At 42.8% G+C, this 19,620-nt stretch overlaps 1 long non-coding RNA gene and 1 other non-coding gene across 2 annotated transcripts; both read right to left on the reverse strand.

Moving 5' to 3' along the window:
- Nucleotides 1-18,125: 18,125 nt before the first annotated feature.
- LOC137828850 (uncharacterized) lies at nucleotides 18,126-18,983 on the reverse strand. The gene is made up of 2 exons (XR_011083985.1): nucleotides 18,770-18,983; nucleotides 18,126-18,521 (listed from the first exon to the last, which is right to left on the reverse strand). It is a non-coding gene; the product is annotated as an uncharacterized lncRNA (long non-coding RNA).
- LOC137811799 (small nucleolar RNA R32/R81/Z41) lies at nucleotides 18,628-18,726 on the reverse strand. The gene has a single exon (XR_011081149.1). It is a non-coding gene; the product is annotated as a small nucleolar RNA R32/R81/Z41 (small nucleolar RNA).
- Nucleotides 18,984-19,620: the final 637 nt, after the last annotated feature.

A 19,620-nucleotide genomic window follows, 5' to 3' on the forward strand; every position in this document is an offset into this window, starting at 1 on the left:
TTTAAGTGTTTTTTTTTATTAGTAGGAGTGAAGGTACTAAAAGATTTACATTAATTTATAAACACTGTTTAACTGACTTATGAATATTTTAATAATTCATCTTAGGTTCCATTCTTCTTTAATGATTTATACTTGCAGATATTTTTGTAAGTATCCATTCTTCTAATTGGACACCTAAACAAATTATTAATGGAATCCCACCAATAAGTAAGCTTTTTTTACTTATTTATTAAATAATAATTATCTTCTTTATAATATAATTAAATTATAAAATGAAAAATTTTGTTATCTAATTTTGCTATCTTTGAGTTGATATAGTGAAAAATAGTGAGATTTTAAATTATTGAGTTTTTTTATATTTTTATAAGATGGTCATCTGCTAGTAGTCTTTTGAATTGACATGATCTATCACATTAGTTAGTGGTGAATGAAAAATTGAAATGAAAAGTAATAAGATATTCTTCAATACATTTAATTTATTATGTAAATTTAGTGAACGTGAAATAATATTATTAGGATTAATTGGAGATTAATAATTTGACGTCAAATTTAATCAATTATTTATTTGGTTTTGATTCATTTATCGAAAATAATTAAAAAGGAGAAACTTGAGGATTTTAGATATGAATAGAAAAAATAGATAAGATAGAATTCTTAAAGTGTTAAGTGTAAGAAGGAGAAATAAATTTAATGACAAAAAGAGAAAAATAGAGTGATTATTTTTAAATGTTAACAGTAAAATTTCAGCGTTTCAATTGTAACGTTGAAATTCTAATGTATCTTTTTTAAGTTTAGATGCCAATAGTTATAAAATTTGATTATAGAAATTTAATTTTCGTGGTATAGTTTTTACCTTTTACAAATAATTTAGTTTATTTTAATTATAAAAGTATACTCTAAATAAGACTAACATTTGGAAATAATTTATTTTAAGATATGCTTTAAAGAAATTTGATATAGAGTATTTTTTTTATCAATAATAAAAAAATAAATACAATGAAATGAAATCCTTTTATACTATTATCTAACATACATTCTGCACACTCTATACGACAAACTAAAAACGTATTTCATCATATTGTAATATAAAACATCTATTACCTCTCTTATTTGAGTGTTCATATATCTCATTTCATTAGTATATAATAACTAAAACATTTATCAATTTATCCAAAACAAACATCCTCCTTCATAAAAGTCTCAGCAAAAAAGAAATAGATGCATCCTTAGACTCCAACTCTTCAATAGTTTTTACTCACTACACAATTCTAAATTCTTAAGCGTCAGAGTAAATTATTATTCGATTTCATCGTTAAAATTCAACAACTCTTTAATAAATGAGTTAATCAATTAAACATATCACACATTCATATCAAACAATTTCAACTTATCAACTTATCTTAATCAAAACATAATTGTTAGTTGATCTTAATAAATTATTATATAGGTGATATTTTCACAAACTTATAAAAAAAACTATTTTTTTTAGTAGAAGAAAACAAAAATATTTACCTGCTGGACAAGTTTTATTAAAATATTAAGTTATGACTTAGAATAAAGTTTGCCACCACGTAGCATGAATAAAACCTTTTCATATTAAAACATTAAATTATTAAAAAAAAAAAACAAATGATAGAAAATGTCTTCTGATCCTGCCTGTTGACCGGAACGCTGGAAACTGCCTCGTCAAAGGATCGACGTGCGCACCGCTTCGAACCTCCGTTCCTCTTCGAGATCCACCTCAAGAACCTGCAAAGAAACAGAGCGGCGCCGCTGCGGCCGATCGCACTCCAACGCTCAAGTCAGTGACCGAATCACCAAATACTAAGAGAACAAGAACCGTGCAAATCCTCTCTCACAGTCAGCTCTACAACTCGCAAGCGTAAAGAGTATAAACTGAACGTGCGTACCTCAGAAAGTTTGTTGAGAACTCTTATATACCTGGTTGTTTTCTCTCTCCTGGCAGTTACAGACCTGGACACGTGGCTTGCATCCAGTCGTACACGTGCCATCATCTGGAGCCTCCTTGACTTGGCGCTGCTTCTATTCTCATTTTGGCTAAGTTACTTATGCATGGTACTGCCCGGTGCATAGCTAACTTGGGAGTGCGATCTCTACTGGAATTGGTGAGTTAGGGTGTCCTCATACACCTTCCCTGTGGTCTCGCCGGCTGCCTTCATAATCTGCTTCTCCTTCATCTTCGGCGATGTGCTTTCTCTGGCGATCTCCAACCGCTTGGTCGCCCGAGTTCACATCTGGCGACTTCATCTTTAACCCGGTGATCGCCTATTCTGATATGCTGGAGATCGGAACACGCCAACTTAATAACTGGCAGCTTCACGAACCCCCCGACTTCCTTCCCTTCTGCCAGCCTGGCGCCTTGCCAACACGCCTATACTGTAGCAGGATGCCACGTCATCACTCCCGACTACCAGGGCGGTACACAAACCCCCCAGTCTTAAGCGAAGACTTGTCTAGCGAAAAGACTGAAAGAGTCGCGTCAACACCGGTCTACGTGGCACTGACGCAGAATTCCAAACGGTTGTACCTTCTGCTTTTCTGACGCTCCACCAAACCCCTCACTCATCGCTCGACGCGTGGCTTCATCAACGGCTCTCTTCAGTTGCCGTTTGCGCTTCCTAAACCCATTTCGAAAAAACCCTTAAACCCATTTTCACTCAACACTGTTCCATCACTTTCCCTCGCATTCACGAACGCTCTAACTTCCTTCTGCGAAAAACTCTCAGCGCTCTCCAGCATTCTGAATCACCATCAACCTTCATCGTCTTCCTGATCATCAAAAGGTACCTACTTTCCTTCTTCTGCTGGTTTTCCTTGCATTTTAACCGATTCGCATCATCCTGTAACTGCCTGGTGCATACGCTGTGGGTTGTTTTTCCATTTCTCCTTCTGCGTAACTTAGGGCTTCGTCAATCGTCGCAACGAACCTACATTCGTTCGTTTTTCACCTTCCTTCTATGATCGAGTCAGCCTCTGTAACCCCTGATCATTTTTCCTTTCTTCTTCCTTTGCAGCTGCTACCATGACTCGCACAAAGATCACCCCGAATCCTCCTCCTTCATCACGAAACCTCCCTTCACAAGCACACGACCCACCACGAGTTCGTGGCGCTTCATCTTCGCAGGCTGAGAGGCCTGCGTCTTCCCGTCCTGTCCTGGCCCAGGCGACTCCACCTATCGCTGGAGGAGCCCCCGTTCCCCTGCCAGACTTCAAAACCTTGTATCCTTGGGCCAACTCGACCCTTCTGGGGGAGACATCCTCTGTGAACACTGCGGGAGCAGTTTTGCGGCTGACTAAGGGGGACGAGCTTCATCAATCATTTCACAAGGAGCACGACGAGAAGATGATGGTGCTGCCTTGCCCCCCCGATCTGCCTGTTTGTGCCGATGACAAAGTAAGCGTCGATGGGCCCTTCTGCTTTGTCTACACGACCTTATTCAAGAAGGTGAAGCTCAAGTTCCCTTTCACCCGATTCGAGAGGGAACTCCTAACCGAGCTCAACATTGCCGCCGGTCCAGCTTCACCCCAACAGCTGGGCGTTTGTTCGAGCTTTTCAAGTGATGTGCGACCACCTGGGGTTGCCCGCATCGGTGGACGTGTTCCTATTCCTCTTCGAAGCCAAGCACCCAGGAGACCGCCTGTGGGTTAGCTTGAACGCGATTGCTGGGAGGTCCATCTTTGCTATGTTCCAGCAATCCTACAAGGACTGGAAGGGGAAGTTCGTCCAAGTGCATGCGAGCGACAAGGACGCCTCCCTTCTCGATGGCTTCCCCTTGTACTGGGTGGACAAGGGGAAGAAAGAGTCCAAGAGCTGCTTCAGGAGACCCAGAAGTCCTGACAGCATGGGAGCATTGGACAGAGATCTCTGTCTCTTCTGGAAAAGGGTGGCGGACGCCAACATTACTTTCCTTACCACCACCTTGATCTGCTTCGAATTCTACGAAGACCAGCTAGAAATTCGAATAGGTTAGAACATTAAAAACTGTTGTTTTAACACTACTTCTGTTTAACCGTTTCTGGGCGTCTTGCGTGTTATGCGCAAGACTTTGGTTTTATCTTTCCTGCACATATCATTTGCTTGTGTACTACCTTATGCACTTATTTTTTTCCTGAGTTGACCCATGCATTTTCGTTCCATGCAGACAACATGTTGGGCAAAGGCATGCTCGCTGAACTGAAGGCGCTCGCCCGAAACCACGGGTTGGCGACAGGTTCTCAAACAGTGCCCAACTCGGTGGTGGAGACAGCCATCGTCCAAGGGCGATCACCACCCAAGGAACCTGCCCAACGCAAGAAATTGGTCCTCAAGAGACCTAAAAGGAAAGCCCCTCAGGTGATCCACGAGGAAGAGGAAGAAGATGATGAGGCCACCGAAGAAGGTTTGGTCTCAAAGAGGAAGAGGGTGGCACCTTCTTCACCGCCTGCTCCACCCCCTCTTCCAACCTCAACACCTCCATCGACGCCTACTCCTCCTCCATCATCGCCACCCCCACAGGCTCCTGCCTCACCAGTCCAAGCGGTCCCACTGGCCACTGCGCCACCTGCAGTTGAGGCCCAAGAGCCAAACTTCCTGGAGGACCCCCCAAGCGCCTCTACACCATATGTGTCAGCTGGAGGGGGTCCCCCTTCAAACGCCTCAGCTGCAGAAGATGCTCCAATCGGGGATGAGGTTGCTCATACCTCTCCGATTCTGATCACCGAATCCCCGATTCCGTCGCCACGCCAAGAAGCAACTACTGAAGAACCTGCTAAGGAAGGTGGCGACGAGAACCCACAACAGGCCCCCACAGCGCCTCTGGTGCCTCTGCAAGCCGCAAACCTCCCCCTTGAGGTCACAAGGATGTGGGAGCCTCTATCTGCCAAGCTGAAGACCATAGCAGAAGATATCCCGGCGATCATAACCAGAGTTGTGGAGAGCTCAACCAGGAGGCTCCAAGACGACCTCTTCAACCTCAAAACCGAAAACAGCACCATGAGGGTCGAGGTGGAGAAGTTGTCTTTCAGCCTGACGCTCGCAGAAATCGAACACTCCCGAGTGGAGGATGCAATGAACACCGAGCTCAGGCTGGCGCGCAAGGAGGCCACTGACCTTCGCCACAAGGTGCATCAACTTGCTCAAGAGAAGGTCGAACTGGAGAGCAAGATTGTGCCTCTTCGCGTCAGGGTGGTTGACCTGGAGGCTCTCATGAAGGCTGACGCCGTCAAGGTGCAAAAACTAGAGAAAAGGTCAGCCGACCGAGAGACCCTCCTTGGGCAGGTGGAAAAGGCGAGGGACGACGCCATAGCTGATCTTGCCAACGCCCACGAAGAGAAAGGAAAGGCAGTTGCTGAACTGGCCCAAGCGCAAGCGGAATCCAAGAAGGTTACTGAAGACCTTCTCCAGGCTCAAGAGACCAACGAACAACTCAAAAAACAGGTTGAAGAGCTGGAGCAACAGAATAAAGAGCTGAAAGAGCAAACTGAAGAGCTCAAGAAGCGGATTGAGGAACTTCAGAAGCAAATTGAAGAACTCAAGCTAAACTCTGCTCAAATTCTGGCTGCTGGATTCGAAGCTGCGCGGGAACAATTTGCTTGCCTATTCCCCGACCTGGATCTCAGCATGGTGTCGTTGAACAATGAAGTGGTGGATGGAAAAGTCGTTCCTGCTGAAGACTAATCAACTCTTCTTCATCTGCTACCTTTGTGCTTTCCCTTGTATTATAACTTGTAACAAACTCTATGTCCCTTCGCATATATGTTCCGAACTGTTATTCACTGCTATCTGTTAATGACAAAGGTTTACGTTTTTCCTTTTATAACTTCTTCACTCGCTTCAACTTTCTTTGCTTGTTTAATTTCAAAGAAATGACTTAGGAAAACGGTAGGTACAACCTTTGACTTAACCGCTTCGGATCACTTCAGCCCTAAGCAACAAACACTTAACAATTCGTAACCTTAAGGCAATTAACCTTATCGTAAAAACATCCTTCAAGCAATGAATTGTAACTCAGTTGCTGGCTTAAACACCGCTCCACTCGACCTGCTTCATTAAACAGGTCTTTTAACCTTCCTGCCGCTGTTCGAGCTCTTCCTGATCGCCAAAGACTCTTGGTAATATCAGCTTCTTTCTAGCCTCATGCTTTGGCCATTGTTTCTTTGTCTGGGGGTAGAAACGCCTTTTGGGATCCTTCTTTACCTCCCTGAACTTCAGAACAAAAGACCAGTTGGCTAGGCGTTCTCTTCGAACCTACCTTAGCCACCTTCCAAACTTCTTCCACCCTCTGCACCATACCTGAACTCGTTCGAGACGAGAAGGATTTTATCTTGCCTAAGCTCGCATGTAGGCGAGAAGGTCTTTAACTCGCCTGAACTCGCTCATCGGCGAGAAGGTCTTTAACTTGCCTGAACTCGCTCATCGGCGAGAAGGTCTTTAACTCGCCTCTACATTGCCCCAGGGGTTACATCTTCTCGCCCCCAGAAACACGGAGGACTTTTTACTGGCGCCTCTACATTGCCCCAGGGGTTACATCTTCTCGCCCCCAGAAACACGGAGGACTTTTCACTGGTGCCTCTACATTGCCCCAGGGGTTACATCTTCTCGCCCCCAGAAACACGGAGGACTTTTCACTCTTCCTCGCCTGCACTCGCTCGACGGCGAGGAGGTCTTTATCTTGCCTCAGAACGCGCGAGGGCGTTGAGGTCTTTCATCTGGTGCCTCCGATCGCCGAAAGACGATGAGGACTTTAAAACTTTAACTGGTGCCTCCAATCGCCGAAAAACGATGAGGACTTAAAAACTTTAACTGGTGCCTCCAATCGCCGAAAAACGATGAGGACTTAAAAACTTTAACTGGTGCCTCCAATCGCCGAAAACGATGAGGACTTAAAAACTTTAACTGGTGCCTCCAATCGCCGAAAAACGATGAGGACTTAAAAACTTTTTAGAAAGCATGCGATATATCTTTTCTTGCCTTAAATCACGTACAAGCGACAACGTCTTTCTTCAAAACTTTTGGAAAAAAGCAAACATGCAATCTGAAAACGCCTTATACTTCGAAAACTCTTCTTTTATTGGGTGGCCTCATTAAACCCTCCTTAGGGAAAAAAGAGTGCCCCCTTCAGACTGTTTCATCAGAGACATTGTAATATGACTTTTGTGTTTGTCTTTACTTACAAAGCTCTTAACTATAGTACAACTTCAGGTGCGTGGCGTTCCAGGTGCGAGGAATCGCCCCTCCTTCCAGCGTCTCTAATCGGTAGGCGCCGTTCCCGAGCGCCTCGGTTATTCTGAACGGTCCAGTCCACTTGGGCGACAGTTTATTCTCCATCTCGTACTGGTAGGCCTTCCTCATCACCAAGTCGCCTTCTCTAAACTGCCTTGGCATCACCTTCGAGTTGTATCTTCGTTCAACCCTTCTCTTCACGGCTTCAGCCTTCAACCTCGCCTCTTCCCTGACCTCATCCAGTAGATCCAGGTTCAGCCTTCTCTCTTCATTCGAGTCTTCCTCTACGAAGTTCTGGAATCTCGGCGAGCTCTCCTAGATCTCCACCGGAATCATGGCATCACACCCATAGACCAAGCTGAACGGGGTCTCATGGGTTCCTGACTGCTTGGTGGTGTGGTACGCCCAGACTATACGGGGCACCTCCTCAGCCCAACTTCCCTTGGCTTTCTCAAGCCTTCTCTTCAAACCTCTCAACAACACCCGATTAGCTGACTCCACCTGGCCATTTGTCTGAGGGTGCTCGACGGATGCAAACACTTGTTGAATTCCCACCCCTTCGCAAAGCTTCTTCAACAGGTGGCTTGCAAACTGCGTCCCATTATCCGACACCAGGCGTTTAGGCACTCCAAACCGGCACACGATGTTCTTCCACACGAAACCTTCGATCTTGTGTGCGGTGATCTGGGCCACTGGTTCTGCTTCGATCCACTTGGTGAAATATTCAATCGCCACTACCAAGTACTTCATCTGCCTGATCGCCAGCGGGAAAGGTCCCAGGATGTCGATTCCCCAGGTATGAAATGGCCAAGGGCTATAAATCGACTTCAACTCCTCGGGAGGCGCCTTATGCCAATCGGCGTGCTGCTGGCATTGTTTACAACATTGGGCATACTTCTTGCAATCTTCTCTCATAGATGGCCAGTAGTATCCTGCACGGAGAGTTCTCGCGGCCAGAGCTCGACCCCCGACGTGGCTTCCGCATATACCCTCGTGGAGCTCTGCCATGATCCTCGTGCACTTCTCGCCGTGTACGCATTCCAGGAGTGGGTGAGTGAACCCAAACCTGTACAGATCGCCATCAATCAATGTGTACTTGCTGGAATTTTTCTTTACCTTCCTAGCTTCTGTCGGATCCAGTGGGAGGAGGCCATCTGCCAGGCACCGCTTGTACTGTGTTATCCAAGTGTCTGGCTCATGGGTGGCGCAGACCTGCATCACATTCACCTTCTCTCCTCGACATGCTCTAATTCTCGGCGATCTCAGAGTTTCTTGCGTCAAGGACTTATGGCTTCTCGCTGCTTTCTTCGTCGACTTGCTTATCTGAAGGACCAGGTGATCTGCTACAAATGCCCTTGGCGTCTTCAGAGTTTCTTGAATCACCGTCCTCTGCCTACCCCCCTTGCCTGAGCTGGCGAGCTTAGCAAGCAAGTCAGCTCGGGCGTTCTGCTCTCTGGGCACATGTACTACTTCAAAAGAGGCAAAGGAACTCTTCAATTCATGTACGTACGCCAAGTAAGCCGCCATTTGTGGATCTTTAGCCTGGAACTCGCCTGTTACTTGCCCCGTGACCAATAGCGAGTCACTCTTAGCCATCAGCACCCTAGCTCCCATCTCCTTGGCCAGCAGAATCCCGGCGATCAGCGCCTCATACTCTGCTTGATTGTTGCTGGCTTTGAAGGCGAACCTCAGAGATTGCTCGATCAGCACGCCGTTGGGTCCTTCCAATATGACTCCAGCACCGCTGCCCTGCTGGTTCGACGATCCATCCACTGAAAGTACCCAACGGAAATCGTCTCCTTCAACCCGCGTCGCCTCTGACGAGAGCTCAACCACGAAATCTGCAAAGATTTGCCCCTTGATTGGGCCTCGGGGCTCATATTTAATATCAAACTCTGACAACTCTACTGCCCACTTCACCATCCTTCCCGCAACGTCGGGTTTCTTCAAGACCTTCTGGATGGGCAGGTCAGTCATCACCAGTATTGTGAAACTATAGAAGTAGTGGCGCAACCTCCTCGCCGAAAACACCACAGCCAGCGCAACCTTCTCCAGGGCCTGATATCTCGTTTCGGGGCCCTGCAACACCTTGCTCACAAAATAGATAGGCTTCTGAGCCTGATCTTGATCCTGGGCGAGCACCGCACTCACCGCCCTCTCAGTTACAGCAAAATACAACCTGAGAGGGATTCCCACCAGCGGTTTGCACAGAACCGGCGGGCTCGCCAGATACTCCTTCAGTTTGACGAAAGCTTCCTCGCACTCTTTCGTCCAAACAAACTTATTATTGCGCCGCAGACACTGAAAATAGGGATGCCCCTTTTCTCCGCTAGCTGATACGAAGCGAGATAGGGCTGCCATCCGACCTGTTAGCTGCTGGACTTCTTTCACCGTAGCCGGGCTCCTCATCGCCAAGATGGCGGCACACTTGTCTGGGTTGGCTTCTATTCCTCTTTCAGTCAAGAGGAAACCCAAAAACTTTCCAGCCTCCACGCCGAAAATGCATTTCTCCGGATTGAGCTTTAACTTGAACTTGGCGATCGTCGTGAACAATTCTTCCAAGTCTGCAACGTGCTTGCTTTTTTCCTGCGAGGTCACGACCATGTCATCGACGTACGCTTGCACGTTCCTTCCCAGCATTGGTGCAAGTACTCGATCCATCAGCCTCTGGTATGTGGCCCCCGCGTTCTTGAGCCCAAACGGCATCACCTTATAGCAATAGCACGATCTCTCCGTCATGAAGGCTGTCTTCTCTTCATCCATGGGATGCATCTTGATCTGATTATATCCTGAGAAGGCATCCAGGAAACTCAGCAACTTACACCCTGCAGCACTATCGACCAGGGCATCTATGCTCGGTAAAGGATACGAATCCTTTGGGCAAGCTTTGTTCAAGTCGGTGAAGTCGACGCACATGCGCCATTTCCCGTTACTCTTCTTCACCAGCACGACATTTGCCAACCATTCAGGGTACTGGACTTCCCTGATGTGGCCTGCAGCGAGGAGTTTCTGTGTTTCGTCCCTGATCGCCTGCCTCCTCTCCTCGTTGAACTTTCTTCTCCTTTGTCGCACCGGTCTCACCAAATTGTCCATCGCCAGATGATGGCACAAGAAGTCGGGATCAATCCCGGGCATGTCCGAAGCGGACCATGCGAACGCGTCCAGATGCCGCTCAATCACCCTGGCGATCTGGTCCTGGAGCTCGACCTCCAGAGATCTTCCCAGCTTGAAGATCTTTCCCCCGATCTCCTTTTCGAGCCACTGCTCGACAGGTTTTGGCCTGGATTCTCTGGCGATCACCGCCCTGGCGATTCCCTGCTCCCTTGCTTCCTCAGGGCGATTCCGCGCCTCTTCCTCCTCCAGACCTGCATTCCTCTCCCCTAGCTCAGCGTCTACCATCTCCACATCTCTTCCGGCGGCCTCCTCTGTCACCGTCGATCTGGGCTTCACACCGGGAGGTGGGGTGGTTGTTACATAACTCACTGATCTTTCGTTTTTCAGGCTATTCTCATAGCACCTTTTCGCTTCTTTCTGATCAAACTTGATCGTGATCACCACCCCTTCCATGGATGGCAACTTTACCTTCATGTGCCGAGTCGACGGAATGGCGCCTATCCTGTTAAGCGTGGGCCTTCCCAACAGGATGTTATATGCTGAAGGAGCGTTTACGATGAGGTACTTGATTTTCTCCGTCCTCGACCCAGCCTCATCTGTAAACGTGGTTCTCAGCTCAATGTATCCCCTGACCTCCACCTGGTCACCAGCGAACCCATATAGGCACCCTCCATAGGGCCTTAGCTGGTCAAGGGGCAACTCCAGCTGCGTGAAAGTCGGCCAGAACATCACGTCTGCCGAGCTTCCTTGGTCCACCAGAACTCTGTGGACCTTCCTTCCCGCTGTAACCAACGAAATAACTATGGGGTCGTTGTCATGGGGCACAACGTCCCGAAGATCCTGTTTGGTGAACGTAATGTCCACTTCCGGCGAGTGATCTTCAAACATGTCCACTGTCATCACCGATCGCGCGTACTTCTTCCTCTGCGACGCGGTGCATCCACCACCCGAGAAGCCCCCTGCAATGGTGTGGATCTCCCCGTGGATAGGCATCTCGTGTTGCTGGGCTTCTCCACCTGCTGGCTGGGAACTCGACGCTCCCCCTGTCCTCCTGTCCAGCAGATAGTCATTTAGGAACCCGCTCTTAACCAGATCGTCGAGCTGATATCCCAAGGACAAACACGAGTCCAAAGTGTGGCCAAAACATTGGTGGAACTCACACCAGGCATCCGGCTTTGACCCCAGCACCTTGTCGCCCACCTTCTCAGGCGCTTTCAACCTAGCAGATATATTAGGAATGGCGATCAGGTCCGCTAGCCCCATGACAAATTTGTGCTTAGGCGGGCGATTGTATTCCCGGCGTGCTGGTTGCTGGCGCCCCTGGCTCCTCCCCTTGTTCCTCCTGTCGTAAGGATGGCGAGTCCTCTGGTCCTTCCTGGCCGCCGCCGCTGTTTCCAGCACCCTCTGCGGCTGGATCCTGGTCTGGGCGCGTGGCCTGGCGGGAGCCACGCTGACTCTCTTCTCGGCGACTTCACTCTCGTCGGCGATGTGAGCCACCGCAAGTCGCCTGACTTCAGCAAACGTCGCGGGGTGAGCCCTGATCAAGGCCTCGCAGAATGGTCCTGGCTGCACGCCCTTCTTGAAGGCATAGACCAGCATTTCTTCATCCTTGGCCGGCGATCTGACCATCTGCGCTCCAAAGCGATTCAGGTAATCTCTGAGGGACTCTCCCTGGTACTGCCTTATATCAAACAGATCATAAGACACCCTGGGCGGTGCCTTATTCACGATGTACTGCTCGACAAAGATCTTCGAGAACTGTTGAAAATTGGTTATGTGGCCGTTAGGCAGGCTCACAAACCACTCCATTGCCGTTCCCTGTAGCGTACTCACGAACATCTTGCAGTAGACGGCGTCTGACCCTCCCGACAGCATCATCTGCGTATGGAACGTGGTTAGATGAGCCTTTGGATCCTCCACGCCGGTAAAGACAGCCTTAACCGGAACCACGCTCGTGGGAATAGGCGTGTCAGTAATCGCCTGAACAAAAGGCATTGGGAAAACACGAGGTGGCGTCGACGGCGCCACCTCTTCAGCAGAAGAACGCCCTTGCTGCTCCCGAAGAGCTTGACGCAGCTCCTCAGTCACCTTGCTGAGCTCCTCGTTCCTGGCGCGAGAGGTGACCAGGTCCTCATGCATTCTCGCCTGCTCTACGCGTGAGGCCTCCACAGTTGCCTGCAACGAACGCATCATCTCTGCCATCTGCGCCATGGTCATGGCGGCGGCGCCTTCGTCAGCAACGGGCGCAACTGGACTTGAACGATTGCTTCTCATTTTTCTCATGAACTCAGCGAATCTCGGAATGCAGCGAATGACACTTCAACCACGATCGAATCAGCGATTAATCGGAGAAAACAGTGCGAAACTGCGCAAGAAAACTCAAGAACACCGTAAGCCTTCAAAGAAAACCACAACTTCACCAGAAACCACCGCTTCCCCGCGGACAACCAAACGAGCGAAAGAACTCGAACTTCCGCCAAACAGATTACGTGTAAACAGCAGGAAACCTCACTCCACTCCACCGATCGAAAAGCCAAACGAGCGGTATAAAACGCGAATTCACCGAACGAAACTCAAGCAAACAGCGAACGATGGTTGCACCAGCACACAACCACGCAGAAAACTTCGAAAACTTCCAAGAACTCACGCTGTGGATGGGAGCAAGTTTTACACGGCCCCACGGTGGGCGCCTGATGATCCTGCCTGTTGACCGGAACGCTGGAAACTGCCTCGTCAAAGGATCGACGTGCGCACCGCTTCGAACCTCCGTTCCTTTTCGAGATCCACCTCAAGAACCTGCAAAGAAACAGAGCGGCGCCGCTGCGGCCGATCGCACTCCAACGCTCAAGTCAGTGACCGAATCACCAAATACTAAGAGAACAAGAACCGTGCAAATCCTCTCTCACAGTCAGCTCTACAACTCGCAAGCGTAAAGAGTATAAACTGAACGTGCGTACCTCAGAAAGTTTGTTGAGAACTCTTATATACCTGGTTGTTTTCTCTCTCCTGGCAGTTACAGACCTGGACACGTGGCTTGCATCCAGTCGTACACGTGCCATCATCTGGAGCCTCCTTGACTTGGCGCTGCTTCTATTCTCATTTTGGCTAAGTTACTTATGCATGGTACTGCCCGGTGCATAGCTAACTTGGGAGTGCGATCTCTACTGGAATTGGCGAGTTAGGGTGTCCTCATACACCTTCCCTGTGGTCTCGCCGGCTGCCTTCATAATCTGCTTCTCCTTCATCTTCGGCGATGTGCTTTCTCTGGCGATCTCCAACCGCTTGGTCGCCCGAGTTCACATCTGGCGACTTCATCTTTAACCCGGTGATCGCCTATTCTGATATGCTGGAGATCGGAACACGCCAACTTAATAACTGGCGGCTTCACGAACCCCCCGACTTCCTTCCCTTCTGCCAGCCTGGCGCCTTGCCAACACGCCTATACTGTAGCAGGATGCCACGTCATCACTCCCGACTACCAGGGCGGTACATCTTCTATAAAATTTCATAATAATCTTATTTCATAAAATCTCAATTTAAAAAAAAATATTTTATTAGAAATGAATATGAGACGTCACATTTGTTATCATATACAATTTGTGATAGTTGATCTTAATCACATTTGTTATCATGCGTCAAAGTTTGAATCTAGTGATTTTTTTATATTATTTTTTCCCTTTTCTAATAAATTCCACCACATAAAAGACACATTAATTAAGATATTATTTGTTTTTTCTTTTAAAATAAAATTTATTCAAATATGATATTTTAGAATTGGGGAGTTAAAAATACTTTATTTGATTGATTAAAATAAAATCATATACAAAATATAATTTGAGGGTCTTGATCCTTCCACCAGGAAGAGTTAACTTTTTAATTATTTCATAATCCTTTTATTCATTATTGAACTTATTTGTTTAAAAAAACTATTAACCAAATCAATCAAATCTAATCTATCATGTCTAATTAGTTATCTACATGTATGTCACATGTTTTGTGACTTCTCACATTCCCATCTACCTGTTAGTTGTTTCTCAACCTTATCTTACTTTACTTTTAGATTTCAATTTTTTTTTCATATTTAAGATCTATTTCATAAGAGAAAATGAGAAATACAATAAATGAAAATAAAAAAATGGTGAATAAAATTAATCAGAATGAAAATTAAATAAAATTATTTTATTAAAAGAAAAAAAAATGTTTTAGAAGATGCCACTGGGCAAGAGAGTTAGGTGAAGATAGAAAGAAACAAAATAACTTTTCAAACATATAATATAACTAACCAATATAACTAACAAGTTCGTTAATTGACCTGTAGATCTGTAAGTTATGTGTACAACCAGTTGGCAATGTGGATTATGTTTATAAATTAGAGCTTAAATAAATTTGAGTAAATATATTCCATCGATACTGTTATTACATTTTCTGTTCAATAATATTTTTGGGAAAGTATTACTTTTGAAAAAAATTATTCTCTAAAAATTCAAAAAGAAAAAAAAAAGAATAATTTATAAAATGGTTTTTCTAATTTTGTTTTAACTTTATAACTTTCGTCTCAATTTTTTTAAAATAAGTTAATATAAGTTTTTTGTTAAATTGATGATAACAATATTATTATATGTGCCATGAATAATAAATAAGATGTCATCAACTAAAATTAACTTATTAATAACGAATGTCAATATTTTTATTATTAATTTAATTTTAAATAATTTACAATTATTCATTTAGTAAAAAAAAAGGATCATATTGAAGATACTCAAAATAATAAGATAAAATTAAAAATATAATAAATCTATATTAATACTATTATTATATAAAATATATATACCATTTGAACTTTTTTTGATATATTTTTAATTGAACAACTTTATCTTGTAATAAACAAAGAATAATTTATTTATTTAAAATAATTAAATATATTTTTTTTAAAACGAACCGTTATATAATTTTTTAAAACTATTTATACAAAATTATATATATATATATTATTTTTAATTAACTATTCATAAAAATAATAAAACTATAAAAATTATAAATATATAAGGAAGATACATCATTTGGTAACTTGTTTTTTGTAATTTTTAATTGAACAATTTTACCTTTTAATACATAAAAAATAATTTATTTATTTTTATTTAATAAAATAATTATTTTAAAATAACTACATAATGTTCTTTTTTTAAAATAACGGATATATAACTTTTTAATACTACTTTTATAAAATTATATATGTATATATTTTAATTTTTTTTACGTTTGAATTAATTACTCAAAAAATAGTAAAACTATAAAAATAATAAAATTATAAAAAATATAGCATTGTTGTATATATTTTAATGACGCTAGCGACTATAAAAGCTATTATTAAACGTTAAAAAATGTTACCGTTGACATTAATGAAATTTCTAGTTCCAAAATTTAGGTTATAAAATACTTTATAAGGGAAAATTTGAAAACAAAAAATTTGGTGTAACATAAAACTGTAAAACCTATAAAGTGAAGTTGTTTATCTAAGGAACTAGTAGTTGTACCAAAATGGTAAGTGAAAGGATAGGAAGATAGATATGAAAAGGTTATTTAAATTTTATATTATAATTGGAATGAAACTAAGAAGACAATTTTTAATTTCATGAATTATTACTTATTTAGAAATTTATCTCATAGATTTAATCTCTTAAAAACATATATTTTTACCCATAATAAATTTTGAATTTTTTTTTATTTATCACTTTTTTGTTTCTATTTCTCACACAAATAATAGTGTTTTTTTTGTCAATGTTTTACTCTTACATTTTGGAAGTTTTATTTATGTTTCACTATTTTAATCTTCAATAAAGATCAATATTGTGACATTTTATATATGTTGATAAATAATATTAAGGTACTTTAAATCTTGTAGGGTTAATTAAGCATTAATAATCAGAAAACTAATTAAAAAAAACATTGAGGTAAGTGATTTTTAGTCAAATGCCTTTTTCTTTAAATTTTGTAAGTTTGTGCTAATATGATATTAAAAATTATTTTGAAGAATTTTTGGTGTAACTTTCAAATTCTCAAAGCATGTGTTTTTTAGTTGGATGGTTTCCTTTGAAAAAAGAAAGAAGAATAAAAATGTTAAATTAGGTTAAACTAAAGTAGAAAGAAAATAAAAACATGTTAAATTAGGGTAGTTTCATTCATGCCTCTTCCAGTACAGGAATGACTTCTAATAACCCTGGAGCTGTACAGCCCAGACTGTACTTAGTATGGGCCTCCAACCAATTGGGTATGTCAATGTTTCTCTTGGGCCTACTGCATTGGTGGGCTGGATATCCATAGACTTCAAATTGTAAATGGGCTTCTTCTTCCTGCACCCCTATGTTTTTCTTCCTGCACCCACACAATTTTGTAAATCCCAAAATTGACCTTCACCTTTTATTTAAAAAAATTAGAGTTTTTTAGGTTACCGGATTCATCAATCCGGGAGTGTGCTACGGATTCATCAATCCGGAAGTGATTTGTGTTCTTTTTCAAATAAAGGGGTGTTTCAAAAGCAACTTGTTGATTTCCAGATTGCTGAATTCGGAAGTCTAATTTTTATTACGGATTGATGGATCCAGAAGATTACCGGATTCACCAATCCGGAAGATTACCGGATTCACCAATCCAGAAGATTACCGGATTCACCAATCCAGAAGATTACCGGATTCACCAATCCAAAAGATTACCGGATTCACCAGAAGATTACCGGATTCACCAATCCAGAAGATTACCGGATTTATCAATCCAGAATGCAAAAAAATAAATGCGGATTTCCTATTCCGTAAAATTACCGAATTGCATTATCCGGAAGAAGAAAAAGTAGTGTGGGTCTTATGTGTATTTTGGAAATTTTAAAAAATAATAGGGATATTTTTGTCTTTGCATTACATTGTGGGGGTGCAGGAAGAAAAATGTAGGGGTGCAGGATGAAACTGCCTTGTAAATGTCTTCAATGTTTTCCTTGCAAGCAAGACTATCTTTTCCTGGCATCCCCATATATTCTCCATGTGTCACACAAAAACAATTTTTTATCTTAAAAAAAATAAAATTATCCTTAAAATAATATATGGATTGTAGAATTTTGATCTAGAATGTACTATTTTTCTACTTGATAATTCACAGGGTTGTATAATAAAGTCAATTTAATCCAATCCATTTTTTGAGTCAAATAAAGAAAAATATTTTCAAATCCATATGGTATTATTTCTTCATAAATATCAATTGTTCCAAACTCTAAAATATCAATAGAATAAAGTGTATTTTCTATTATTTGCCTGCAATGGAATTAAACAAAAAAATGCAGTGTGTATTTCATAATTTCTTCTTATGAGACGGAAGGGATCTAGTTATTTTGCAAATAAAATTATGTACATGTGTGTACCAGTTTAGTTGCATTATGTACTTAGGTTTAATAGTCCGAATTGGAGGAATAAATGCAGTATGAAATTTACACTTATAATTATTTTTGCAACTTCATTCTATAATTGATTTCTAATTTCAGACTATTTATAAGAATTTACAAGGGATATTAATTTCTTCTCCCATAGTCATTTTCAGAACTTGGTAAATAATTGTTATATGATTAGTGTCGCTACATCTTCATTGAAAAGTTAGTGGTTTCAATACGTGAAGAATATGAGTCTGAATAATGATAAGCTAATTTGTTGCCACCTACTAAAGCATCAAGAAGTGTGGATTTGCCTCAGCCTGAATGATTCATTATATATAGTACTTGGTTTAAATATTCAGGAATCAGTTCAAGGAATGCACACAGAAGGAGAAAAATATGAATTATTGGCCAAAAAAATTGTGAATTTAGAGAGCAATTATACACTTATACATACACTACACTAGAATGTATCTACATAAAAGCATTGTTCAGTTAATGTGACGAGGAGGCAGTTGGCCTTTCCTGAGAAAGGATAGAGAGTACTCTGCAGCGTCGATCAGGTCAGTAATGTTGTGCACTGAGCGTTCATCGGAACCCACCCAGAACATTGCTCGCACCTCCGCCTTCTTCGCCAGCCTGGCCGCGAGGCTCAGCGGCAGTGCCGGCGAATTCAGGCTCCGCAAAATGTGCCGATAAAGCGACAGCATTCGGGCCCTGTTGCGGCCCAAATCCTCCGCCGTGGCCCATACCCGACTCATTCCCAATTCGATTCTGCAACAACAGAGGTTCGTAATTTCGTTGGTTTCGCGTTCTGATATTCCATTAAATAAAATAAAGAAATAAATAAATCTAAAAGAGGCGCGTGAATGGTGAATGAAGGTGAATCAGAAAGAACGTAGCGATGGAGAATTTGATCATATCAAACACGTTATGTAATGTTTGATGATCACTCATCCTCTTATCATCATGTTCACCTTCTCTACCATGAAACCAATGATTTAGGGTTTCTGAGATAATACCTTACTCCAAGTTGCGGTGAGTGAAGAGTGTGTCAATGACGCCTTTTAAACATGAAGAACCCAAACAAACCTAGCTTCTAGGTTTCGAAATTAGCATCTGGGCCTTATTCAGTTGGGCTTTAAGCCCATTTAGTTTACTTGTTGTTACTTTCTAACCAATGCGCATTGGAAATAAATAAATAAAAAACAAAAGCCTAATTTTCATAAGAACAAATTTTACATTACGACACCACCTAAAAACTACTTATTATTATATAACTACTTATTATATCACATTGAATTATAGTAAAAAGAGTGATCTTATGCACTCTTCTATTATTTTATATTTCTTTAGATTTTGTTTTGTAATTTTTTTTTTTATGTATTTATAAATATTCATGTTGCTTTCCACTTAATTTGTATTGATTTTTTACCGGTATGGGCGAGGCCGAGGCCCACCTGGATGCCCGAGGCCGAGTCCACTTGGCCGAGACCAGGGGAACCTGGTTGAGACTTAAGAAGTTTGGCCGGATGACGAGGCCGATGACCCACTTGGTCGAGACCTTAGAAAACTTGGCCGAGGCGGCAAAGACCACAAGGATTTTGTCGATGGCCGACCCATACCATGGGAACTTGGCCGACGGTCGAACCCTATTACAATTAACGCTCAAACCGAGATCAGTGAAGCTAATCCATCATCAAGAATTAGGTAATGCAACCCTAAGCGGTATCCACCTCGATAAACGGGCCCAACAAGGTAGGCCCATTACAATAATATAAATAGCGTGCATCCCAAGGAGCAAGGTATGTCATTTATTACTGTTCACCTACCTGAGAGCTGACCACCCGCTTTACTGACTTGAGCGTCGGAG

Source organism: Phaseolus vulgaris, chromosome 11 (assembly GCF_000499845.2).
Source record: "Phaseolus vulgaris cultivar G19833 chromosome 11, P. vulgaris v2.0, whole genome shotgun sequence".
NCBI classification, from domain to species: Eukaryota; Viridiplantae; Streptophyta; class Magnoliopsida; order Fabales; family Fabaceae; genus Phaseolus; species Phaseolus vulgaris.